At 44.7% G+C, this 12,331-nt stretch overlaps 1 protein-coding gene across 18 annotated transcripts in view; it reads right to left on the bottom strand.

The window, feature by feature from the left end:
- Positions 1–12,331, bottom strand: part of PARD3 (par-3 family cell polarity regulator) — a 760,426-nt gene that overhangs the window by 205,028 nt on the left and 543,067 nt on the right. The window lies entirely within an intron of this gene.

Genomic DNA, 12,331 nt, shown 5'->3' with positions numbered 1-12,331 from the left:
GTTGCCCTTGGTAGAGTGCTGTGGCATCACACCTCAAAGCAACCTCAAATTCTTGGGCTTAAGCAATTCTCTTGCCTCCGCCTCCCAAACAGTTGGGACTATAGGTGCCCGCCATAATGCCCGGCTATTATTTTGTTGTTGTTGTTGTCATTGTTGTTTAGCAGGCCCAGCCTGGTTTGAACCCACCAGCCCCAGTACATGTGACCGGTGCCCTAACCACTGAGCAACAGGCTGCAAGTCTGAAAATAAACGTTAAAAAAATCATTACATAGGAATCTTGAACTAGAGTGAAAGACACTTGAACTCATAGAATCCACCAAAGTACAAGGTGTGCTGTTTCTCAACACCATAATACCACATTGGTTCATGCTGACGATGGAGGGGGCGGAGAATAATCAGACATTAAAACGTCAAAGTATTTGGGTAACTTATCTAAGATCAACAACTCAATTACACGTTGTCCAGGACAGCTGAGAATGGGCAGTTTGTCATCCTCAGCACTGCTGGAATTTAGGGCCAGGTGATCTTTCGTCACAGAATGCTATCTGGGTATTGTAGGATGGTTAGCAGCATCTGCAGCTTCTAGCCACCAGGTTCCAAGAGCACCCCCTTCCCTACTGCGACAAGCAAGAAAGTCAGCAGACATGAACACAAAACCCTCAGGGTTGAGAACCACTTGGCTTAGGTTTAAGATAAACCACAAAATTCACTGTGTTACCTTCATTATTTACCAAGGACAAGAAGAAGAGGATGTAAAGGACGGTGATAGGTATATCCGTCTTCACCCCCAAAGTGCTCCGTAACGGTCAGGCTCAAGCCCCAGAGGACAAGGGCCAGCATGTTCAGATAAGAATACTTTGGGGACGGGGGCTGTATCTGTCAAAACCAGAAGAGGGCCAGGCACCATGGCACAACCTATAATTCCAGCTGCTCAGGAGAAATGCTTAAGCCCAAGAGTGGAAGACTAGCTTGGGCAATGTGGCAAAACCTCATCTCTTGAATAAAACAAAACAGAAGATGAAAAAGATACTCAAGTCGGTATGATCAAGGCTAGAATAAAGAGCTTCACTCTAAATCAAAAAGTCATGCGTTATTTAATGTGTGACAGCTATTTAATTTATAACAAAAATATTATCAGTAAAAAAATAATAGTCGCAAAGATCAAATTCAATCATGTTTCAAAACAAGCAGCACACTGCTGGCAGAAATCATAGCTTAGTAAACAATAAAGGCTATTTTCTAAGATGAATATCTGCACATTCATTCCCTCCTCCATGTCCAAGTAGCTTTGTGAGGTTACCTCAGTTTGGAAGATCATGACCATTTCAGGGGTAGGTACAATGTTTCTGCCATTTGTGGTCTACCCCCACTCCTTTTGGTTAAACCCAAATGGTCTGGCCAGTGTTGGTTTGTCTTGGCCAGCACAATGAAGTGAGTGGACAGTGGCTCAAAGCTATGAAGCAGCTGCAATGTCAGAGACCCAAGGCTACACGACTTTGGATCAGCGATCTGAGAGATAGCCCCCAGAGCAGGTGCAGCACAGCTGGTGTGCAAGTTGCCTGCTCACTATCCATTCCCCTCTTTCTCCCTACTAGTAGGACCCGGATTTGGGTGGAAAGGAAATACAACTACTTGAGATAAACCTACCTTCGTCAGCCTTCCTTGAAAACAAGAGCAAAAGATAGTAGTTAAGAACACGACCGACCTCTCGAGCCAGAATCCTGGGTTCAAATCCTTGCTTCCCCTCTCAATCACTGTATGACCAAGGTCATGACATCCGGCTGCAGTAGGCAACTCCTTTAACTTCACTGAGCCTCAAATTTCTCTTTGGCAAAATGCAACCATTCTCACACATTTATGGTGAGGTTGAGATGAATTATTCCTCGCTGTGTGTTGGCACATAGACACACTCAATAAATATTAACTATTTTATCACCATTGTTATTCTTAATTTCTGGGTCCTAGAAATTAACCACTAGGACTTCTGGAAAAGTCTTCAGAAAGAGGACAGCTTAGCTAAAAGGTGATTTTTCCCTTTCCTCCTCCTTCCTGCTTAGAATGCAATCGGGGGTGATACCGAGGATGGAAGTACACACGTTAAGACATCCATATTCACAGCAGCATTATCACAGTGGCTACAGGAATGCGGCAGATGAACAGAGAAGCAAAATGGGGCAGTGCCTGTGGCTCAAAGGGGTAGGGCGCTGGCCCCATACGCAGGAGGTGGCAGGTTCAAACCCAGCCCCAGCCAAAAAAAAAAACTGACAAAAACAAAAAAAGAACTCAAGCTCGACTTCCCATTTGATCCTGCAATCCCATTACTGGGCATCTACCCAAAAGGAAAAAAACCCTTGGGTGGCGCCTGTGGCTCAGTGAGTAGGGCGTCGGCCCCATATACCGAAGGTGGCAGGTTCAAACCGGGCCCTGGCCAAACTGCAACAAAAAATAGCTGGGCATTGTGGCGGGCGCCTGTAGTCCCAGCTGCTGGGGAGGCTGAGGCAAGAGAATCACCTAAGCCCAGGAGTTGGAGGTTGCTGTGAGCTGTGTGAGGCCACGGCACTCTACTGAGAGCGATAAAGTAAGACTCTGTCTCTACAAAAAAAAAAGAGAGAGAAGCAAAATGAAGTGTATACATGTGATGGAACATTATCCAGCCTTGAAAGGAAGGAAATCCTGACACGTGCTAGAGAAGAACCTTAAGGACAATACAATACTGTACGATCACACAGGTGTAAGTAGATTCACAGAATCAGAAAGTAAAATGGTTGTTGCCAGTGGCTAGGAAAAAGGGAAATGGGCAGTTAATGTTTAATGGATACAGCGTTACCAGTTTTGCAAGATGAGGAGCATTCTGGATGGTGGTGATGGTGGCACAACAATATGAATGCACATAGGCCACCAAACCGTATGCTGAAAAATGGTAAAAATGTTACACGTACTTTATCAAAATTTACAGTAACTCCATCCAGGTCACAAGAATGGGAAAAAAAGTATCCAATGTACTTGATACTAATATGAAACCAATATATAAACAACTATAAGCCCACACAAAAGAAAAACACAAGTATAGTCCAGCAAAGGGAAAGGGAGAGGAAAGAGCTGGAGTGGGGAAGGGAGGGTGATTGGCGGGATCTCACCAAATATGCACAATGTGAGAGTGTTCAGCACGCCCCCTGGGGGTGGGGAGCTCAACTACAACTTGAACTTTACCTTAGAACTGAACGCAGTGTAACCTAAACATTGTACCCTCATAACAATTTGAAATAAAAAAAATAAAAAATAAATCATAAAATAGAATTTAAGGATGACCGAATAAAAAGGAGATAATGACTCTGATAACACTATTGATAGATTCACAGGTAATACTGGGGCCACCACACAATCTTTGGTCTTTCAATCTCCAGACTTCTTTTTGATGAGGGAGAAGTAGACCTGGCTTAAGTCACAGATAGCTCAGTCTGTGCTACAATCAAAACAATGCCTCACAGATCCAGTTTAGGAAGAGAAGAAGGCAAGGAAGGAGTGTTTCCTCCCATCTATTCAGCATCCTGATGAGAGAAAAGGAGAAAATAGTCTTTGCAACAGCTTCGTAAATGTTCCCCATCTTCAGATCAATACCTCTGTCATTTGGTCTCACTGTTCCCAGAAGTTCATCATTACCCTCAAGGTCAACCCATAATGGCCAACATAGGGTAGGCCGGAGTCAACAGCCTTCTGAGGGAGAGTGAGAGCAGAACCAATCGAGACCACTGAAAACAAGACACCAAAAATGGAGCCCCATCTACCTAGGCCAAGCTGCCATTCCAGCTGACAGAGACTTCTCAGTATGGAAAACAACAATCCACGGAGTCAGATGTGATTTTCATTTTCTCCTCATTGTTTCTGATGCTATTTGGGTACCCTCCAGTCGGTGGGCAGAGGAGATGCCACACGCCTCCTGTTCTGTTGGCTGTTACTGACAGCTTTCTCTAATTAGATGTGGCTACCCACCAGCTGTGCGTGTAGACAACGCTGGAAGACACTTCTAAAAGAAGAGTTCCTTTTCCTTTGCTGACCGGACTGAACAACAACAAAAAGAAAATTCTGCTTTAGTAACATCTTGTGAGAAAAATAAGGTTCAAAGGAATTTTGCCAGGCCATTAAAATAGGTGTCTATTCATACAGCAAAGCATAGAACTTTGAGAATTAAAGATAATAAGATCCATATGGATAAAAGTAATTTGAATATGAGACCTTTCCAAAAAAAAAAGAGAGCGAGAGAGAGTTCTGTAGGGAAAATGTCATAGACATTTTTCTATTTATTAAAATCAAGAAGGTGGATCTAAAATCTTAATGGTAGGTAACACATTTAAAGATTGCAATGGTATCTAACTATTACCAAACAACAGCTCAATAGTTACATGTTCTACCTTCTTCAAAATAAGGCTCAGTTTATAGTATTATACTACTGAAAATATAAAAGAAATCAAGATTGTGTCACAGCAGGAAATAACATATAATTCAACACTTCCCTGGGAAATACATTTCCAGAAATAAATCTAGTTAAAATGTCTTTGAATGCAACAACTGTAAAGTGCAGCATGATACACAGAATGACTCATAAAATTAAAAATGCATGTAAAAATACAAAGAAGTTTGTATTAACGGTTTGAACACACCAAGAACTCTCTATCCCTTTGGGTAGAACATGGAAGATGGGCACCATTGCCCCAGAAAACTGGAAAACAAAGGTATCTGCAAATCATAGTTCATTACCATTTTTTTTAAAGCCATTTAGGACTTAAAGCATTTAGGACTTAAAAATAGGCCCTGGGGAAACGTAGCCTGAAAACATATACAAGTATAGAGTAAGTACTTCTGATTACACCTTGCGATGGTTAAATGTCACGATATCTTTTTTTTTTTTTTTAAAGGTTTTCAAAAAAGGTAATTTTAAAGCTGGTGTCTGACTTAAATACCTTTCTTGTTCTGTACGCAGGAGGGAAGATCAGGACTAGGTGGCTACCGTATTTTGTCATGTATAATGGGCATTTTTTTTTTGTTTGGCCTAAAATTTTGATGGAAAAATAAGGATATGTAATATATGCGGGTAGAAGGAGGCGGGAGGGGGCCGGAGGGAGGAGAACCGGCAAAAGAAGGCAGGGCATGAGGCGGAATCTCACCTACTGTGCACCTGGTGAGGGTGCATCACGGCCCCTGGGGGAGGGGCTCCTTTACAACTTTACCATAGAAGGGAGAAAAATGTGACCTAAAAATGTGAACCATCATCCTAAGTTGAAATTTTTTAAAAAAGGAAAAAAAAAAACAAAACATATGCATTGTACACAGCTAGTAATATTTGTTACCAGTACATAAAATTGCTGTAACGCGTATTTATTCTTGTGTTTTATAATTGTTACATAAAATGTCTCGTACCATAATGTGTTAAAAAATAAATGGTAAAATTTCTTCATAATACAAATGTGAACAACTGAAAATTTGAGTTTAAAATTAAAACAAAAGAATTTTTTTGTTTGTTTTACTGAAAGTTTGGGTGTGTGGGTCACATGGAAGGACACTGTGCAGAGCCAAATACGGTTAAGTTACAGTAGCTAAAACTATCAGGATCCTTAAACGTAGCTACCTCCGGGAAGGCCAGGGGCTTAGCAGTAACCACAAGTGCCAACACCTAAGAGACAGTGAGTGACAAATTCTCTCCCCACCAACGTTAAAAAGCGACGCCATCGTCAACAAAATCAACCACTAAATTTATTTTTCCTCCAAGTTGTATTTTGGTGCAATTATTTATTTAAAAATGAATTCCTCATATTCTAAATTCTACAGTCCTTCGTGAAAATCTGCAAGTAAGATTAATATGTCACTTAAAATGTCATTTCCAATGCTTGAAAAATGTGGGAATCTGGCACAGGTTTTGCGTCTGTGTTTGTGTAGAGAATGTTGTGGGGGGGAGGGGAGGAAGCTTTGCTTCTTGAAACAGGAATTAATATGTGATGTCTTTCACTGGGCACAGACATTATCATCGGAGAGTCTGTCTACGCTGGTAATCCCACAGAAACACTCACATACTAAAACAGGCCCAGTTAACAGCTCCTGGGTTGAAAAAAACAGCCAGGAAGACCTCTGAGATAGTGTTGACCACAACATTCTCATTAACACAAAACACACCCTTCCTTTTAATGGCTTTGATGACCTTCCTCCTCTGGTTTTCCTCCTTTCTCTGCAGCAGGCTCAGCTCAGTCATCAACTCCTCCTTCCTCCATCCACCCCTAGCTGAGCTTTTCTGATGTTTGAAAAGAAACGTTTGAAGAACCCTCTTCAGCCTCCTTCCGTGCACACACGCTTCCCAGACAAGCCCTTTCATCGACACTGCCAGGGTCAATGTAGCCATGCCCCTCCCTCATACTCCAAATCTCTATAGTGCCAGCCTTTCTCCTCTCCTGCCCTCCATGTGGACAAATCACAGACATGTCAGATTCAGCGTGTGGCATGCCCTCCCATTAGGATTCTCCCCCAGGGTGTGCTGCTCAGGGTGACAATCCATCACACTGTCTTCCTGCTCCTTGGGTTTTCTACACCCAACCAAGTGTCTAAGTCACTTTGATTCTACCTGTCCCATGGCTGTCTCTGGCCATGATTTTTGTAACCACTGACTAAGAGTTCCCAGTATCATTCTAGTCCAGCCCTTTAGTTCCCTCACATACCCTGGTGAGAATAATCTTTTAATTTTCTAAACATAAATTCCATCTAGAGAATTCATTCAAGAGAATGGCTACTCACTGTCCTTAGGAGAAAGGTCACGTATTCCAAGGGTCACTTGGAAGAGGGCCCCCTGCCTGTCCAATGCCTCCAATCCCCCTTACAACCCTAGAGGATTTCACTGTCTCAAGAGTGTCTTCTAAATTGTGTGTTGGAACCCATTAAAGATCTAAAATGGATTTGGCGGGACTCCCCTAACATTTTTATTTTAAGCATTACAGAATAATAGTAGAGCAGCTAATACCTACATAGTACTTACTCTGTACCAGGAGGAGGTCTAAAATGCTTCACATATAGTAACTGAGTCTAGCTTTGCAACGACCCCGTGAGTAGGTACCATTAAGCACAAAGAGGTTAATGAACCGGCCCAACAGACAAGGCTGGTGAGCACACAGGTGGCACTTGAACTCAGGACAACGAAGTTGGAGACAAGGGTCTCACTTTGTCACCCTTGGTAGAGTGCTGTGGTGTCATAACTCAGCAACTTCAAACTCTTGGCTCAAGTGATCCTCCTGTCTCAGCCTCCCAAGTGGCTGGGACTACAGGTGCCCGCCACAACACGGCTGTTTTTATAGATGTAGTCTTACTCTTGCTCAGGATAGTCTCAAACTCCTACACTCAAACAATCCACCTGCCTTGGCCTTCAAGAGTACTAGGATTACAGGCATGGCCACCGCGCCCGGCTCTAGGACACCTAAATTCAACAGACTCCAGGCTCACGGCCTCTCAGTGAAGTACGCCAGAGCGTAGCACATGGGGAAGGGCAACTATTCCTTGCTTTGAGAAATGTTCATTTTAGATGTTTGTGTATGTATGTGTACACCGGGTTACAAGGGAGAAGGTATTTCTAATTACAGATGATAGCAAAACAGTTCGAATCCCACTGGTGCAGAACACTCCTTTCCCTGAACCCCTGCTTCAGTGACAGAAATCAGAACAGCTCTTGGAGCTCAGTTTAAAGACATTGTCTAGGCTTGGCGCCCGTAGCACAGTGGTTACAGTGTCGGCCACGTACACCGAGGCTGGCAGGTTCGAACCCAGCCTGGGCCAGCTACACAGCAATGGCAACTGCAACAACAAAAAAAATAGTCGGGCATTGGGGCGGGCGCCTGTGGTCCGAGCTGCTTGGGAGGCTGAGGCAAGAGAACCGCTTAAGCCTCAGAGTTTGAGGTTGCAGGGGTGGCATAGTGAGACTGTGTGGAAAAGAAAAAAAGACATTTCTAGAAAGAGTCACACTCTGATTCCTGCTCTGGGCTACAGACACTTGCCTTGAATTCTCATGACAATTTCTTTTTTTTTTTTGAGACAGTCTTACTATGTTGCCCACAGTAGAGTGCTGTGCTGTCACAGTTCACAGCAACCTCAAACTCATGGGCTTAAGCAATTCTCTTGCCTCAGCCTCCCAAGTAGCTGGGACTACAGGCACCTGCTGCAAAGCCCGGCTATTTTATTGTTGCAATTGTCATTGTTGTTTAGCGGCCTGGGTCAGGCAAACCCACCAGTCTTGGTGTATGTAGCTGGCCCCATAACCACTGTACTACAGACACCGAGCCTCATGACAATTTCTTTACCCACCTTGTGCAAGGCCCACGGAAGCACTGCCTATTCACCCAGTGACTGTCATCTCTCAGCTGTGTCCACCGCTGACTCCTCAACACTTAGCCCCATGCCTAGAACGTAGTAGGCACTCCACTAAACACCTGTGCAATGTACAGAATGAGCAGTTTTATCTCACGATCACTAAAAACATCATACCCCTTCCATAACCAGGCTTGGATTATAAAAAAACAAAAAAACCCTGCTCATCCAGAGAAAAATTTTTTGCCAGGTTAGTACTAAAACGCTCACAATTTATTTTACTGCCCAGGTGACTGCTTTGTGCAAGGCAGGTAAAATTTTATGCAGATGCTTCAATCTACTGAGCAGGTTTGAGTGACAGACCAGTAGCGCACACGAGGACAGCTGGTGGTGACGTGGAAGGTGGGGCTGGACAGACTGAGAGGTTGAGATGCCCCACCCCTACCCCGGAGGCCTTCAGAGCTGGGAGCCCACAGCCAGCCCCGCCACGAGGTACCAGTCTCATCCTGCCTGAAGCACCTAGACGCAGGTATCAGACAACACTTCACAAGCTGAAGATGAACTTAACCCCAGGTTGGCAGCTGCCAATTTGCAAAGGAGCAATAAAAGTTAATCTTTAACGGGACACTCACCATTCAGTGCTGAATTAAGATTGCCTATCAGGACAATTATGTCTCCTTTGCAAATATACTTACCTGAATATGGACACCCACCAAACCACATTTGTTTTAGGGCGATCGCCCTTCCCTGGCATGGATGGCTAGGACAACTCGGGTGCCAGCACAGTGCTCTGCGTTAAGTGACCATCAGTGCTTTGCCACTGTGCTCTATCTAGGTGACAGCACAGTGTTCTGTGCTAAGTGACCACTTTGCTCTACGTGACAGCCGGCAAGTGGCTGCTGCTATGCCCTAGGAAGGACATGAAAGGGAAATTTCTGTCTTTTTCAACGAGCCATTTACAGTTGGTCTAAAGTTTACTTCCTTTAAACTGTTCCAGAATCAAGCTATAATGAAAGAAATTAAACAGATGTTAGCATTTTCTCAATTTAAAAAAATGTTTTCAGCCCTATACCTTAAAATGATAATTTTTTTTTTTAAAAAAAAGGAGAGAAAAGAAACCTGAAATTCTAAGACATTGTTTTTTTTAAAGGAAGGAAAAGGAACCTGAAATTAAATTTGGGATGCTTTCCTAATGACTAAAATCAGTCAAGAAAGCAGGAATGAGATAAAATTCCTGGAATCAGCACTTCCTGGAAATTTACAAAGGCCAGGTTTAAGGCTCCCTGGCAGGTGCAAGGCAGGTGACCCTGAGTGCAAACAGCCTCCCAAGGAGCAAAAGCCTGAGAGGTGAGCTGTGTGTGGTGCTGGTGAAACGGGCAAGGATCATGCAGTTTTGTGATCTGGGTGGTTTGTTCAGGGCCTGGGGAAAGGTGAAGAAAAAGACAAAAGAAACACCAGGAGAAGGAGCCAAGGAGCAAAGACTGCTAACACACCTCAAGGAAAAGAAGAATGACCTCACAATTATTTTAATAGGGGAGAATTTTAAAAGAGACGATGATGATGGCAGAAGATTGGACAGATAAGAAGATATATAGTCAGGAGAGGGGAAAATAAGGTGTAAACACAGGAAAAGAGTCAGAGCATTTATAAGGACTATGAGGTCATCTTGAAAGAAGAATGCTGGAGGAGGGAAGGTAGCAATTTCTACAAAATCATCCTCATTCCGGGAGCAAAAGGACCATAGATTGAGAAAGCTATAGAAAGAAATCAGGGGTGAATGGAAAAAGTCAGGCTCAAAAACGGATACAAACTTCCACATTTCCAAGCTAGCAACAAGAATCTGTTGTTTTTCAAAGTCCACGCAATAGTGATGCCAGGCTACAGGCCCACTTTCACAGCAATCTGGGTTCCTACACAGGTCTGGGGGTGGCATGACCCACCCACGGGGGGGTGGGGGGGGACGGCTCAGATGGTGCCGCCCAGGGGTGAGGGACTCATCCTGGGAGGTCGACGAGTGTTCCAATTTGATGTGGCCCTCCCACTCCATCACCCTGTGACCTTGGCAAGTTACTTCACCTCCTTGAATCTTTGTTTTAGCTTCTTTATCCATAAAGTAAGGCTAAGATTAGCACCTTATAGGGCTGTTACGAGGATTAAATGAGTTCTTGAAAATAATGTTCTTAGCAGAGTGGCCAACAGGGTAACCACAGAGAATGCTAACTGCCTGCCTGGTCCTGGGGGAAGGAAGCTTGCATGAGGAAAGCTGTTTCTCCTTAGAAGTCACAATCACCAGCTTGTCAGTCAACAAAGTCAGACATGTGGGCCAAGAAAGGATAAAGAATAACCCACTAACTGGAAGAATGGAATTGGGAAACCTTAGTATGGCAAGAGAGATATTTTATAGTTGAGGTCGGCTCATTTCAAAGTCTCTGTTCCTTTGTATGAACAGGGGATTTAAAGTTGTTCTTTTATTTCCTTTTTTTTTAATATTAAAAAAACTAAAATGGTCATATAATCAAAGAGAGAGAGGGAGATGATATTTTCATTACAAAAGAAATGGAAGGGCGGCGCCTGTGGCTCAGTCGGTAGGGCGCTGGCCCCATATACCAAGGGTGGCAGGTTCAAACCCCAGCCTGGCCAAACTGCAACAAAAAATAGCCGGGTGTTGTGGCGGGCGCCTGTAGTCCCAGGTACTTGGGAGGCCTGAGGCAAGAGAATCGCCTAAGCCCAAGAGCTGGAGGTTGCTGTGAGCTGTGACACCACAGCACTCTACTGAGGGCAATAAAGTGAGACTCTGCCTCTAAAAAAAAAAAAAAGAAAGAAATGGAAGTTACAATATATACACAGTAGAACCTCCACAGTCAACCGTCTCCCTATATTGACCACCTCCTGAAGTTGACCTAATTTTCATGGACTGGTCATACAGCACATGTACTCATCAGCTCAGCAGGCCTAGTTCCTTCCTACCACCATATGTTGACCAGTTTGTTAAAGTCCCTTGGTCAACTCACAGAGATTCTAGGGTATTACAAATATCACGGAAGGAGAAACCAGGAAAATTATTTCCAGAAACCCTGTCAAATCATACTTCATTTAAGAGTGTAGTGAAGAAGATTCCAGGCCCTGGGAATGGGCTGGGCATCAGGCAGTAGGGAGAGGGAGAGAGAGGGAGAGAAAAGGAGGGAGGGAGGGGGAGAGAGAGAAAGGGAGGGAGAGAGGGAGGGAGGGGGAGGGGAGAGTGAAGGAGGGAGAGAGGGAGGGAGGGGGAGAGAGAGAAAGGGAAGGAGAGAGGGAGGGAGGGGGAGGGGAGAGTGAAGGAGGGAGAGAGGGAGGGAGGGGGAGAGAGAGAAAGGGAGGGAGAGAGGGAGGGAGGGGGAGGGGAGAGTGAAGGAGGGAGAGAGGGAGGGAGGGGGAGAGAGAGAAAGGGAGGGAGAGAGGGAGGGAGGGGGAGGGGAGAGTGAAGGAGGGAGAGAGGGAGGGAGGGGGAGAGAGAGAAAGGGAGGGAGAGAGGGAGGAAGGGGAGGGGAGAGTGAGGGAGGGGGAGAGGGAAGGGAAGGAGGGGGGAGGAGAAAAGAAGAGAGAAGGGAAGAGGGAAGGGGAGAAGGAGGGAAGGAGAGAGGGAGGGAAAAGGGGGGGGGAGGAGGAAGAAGTTGTTTGTCCTCTGGCCTGGGCTGTGGCCTTGAGAGGGGAGGGAGCCTTTTACCAACTCATCCTCTCTGCAGCAGCTACCCACAAGGCTTGTGAGGAGCAAAATCAAGGTTCCGACATATTTTAGAGGCAGAATCTTTTACCATCTCCCGGACCCTGATGTTTTGAGGCACAGGAAGACTGGAATAGGGTAATTTTAACATGAACTCCTTGCTCAAACCTGTCAGCTATACACTCCTCAGCCTAACCCCTGGGAATTGCCCGACGTGAAGGATTTAATTTGGCAATCCCATCATCGTTTTTGTGAGTCTGATGAACAGGGAATACTTAACGTTCAGGCACTCATAGC

The sequence above is a fragment of the Nycticebus coucang genome, chromosome 20 (assembly GCF_027406575.1).
Source record: "Nycticebus coucang isolate mNycCou1 chromosome 20, mNycCou1.pri, whole genome shotgun sequence".
NCBI lineage: Eukaryota > Metazoa > Chordata > Mammalia > Primates > Lorisidae > Nycticebus > Nycticebus coucang.
This window is presented reverse-complemented; position numbering and strand designations above follow the sequence as displayed.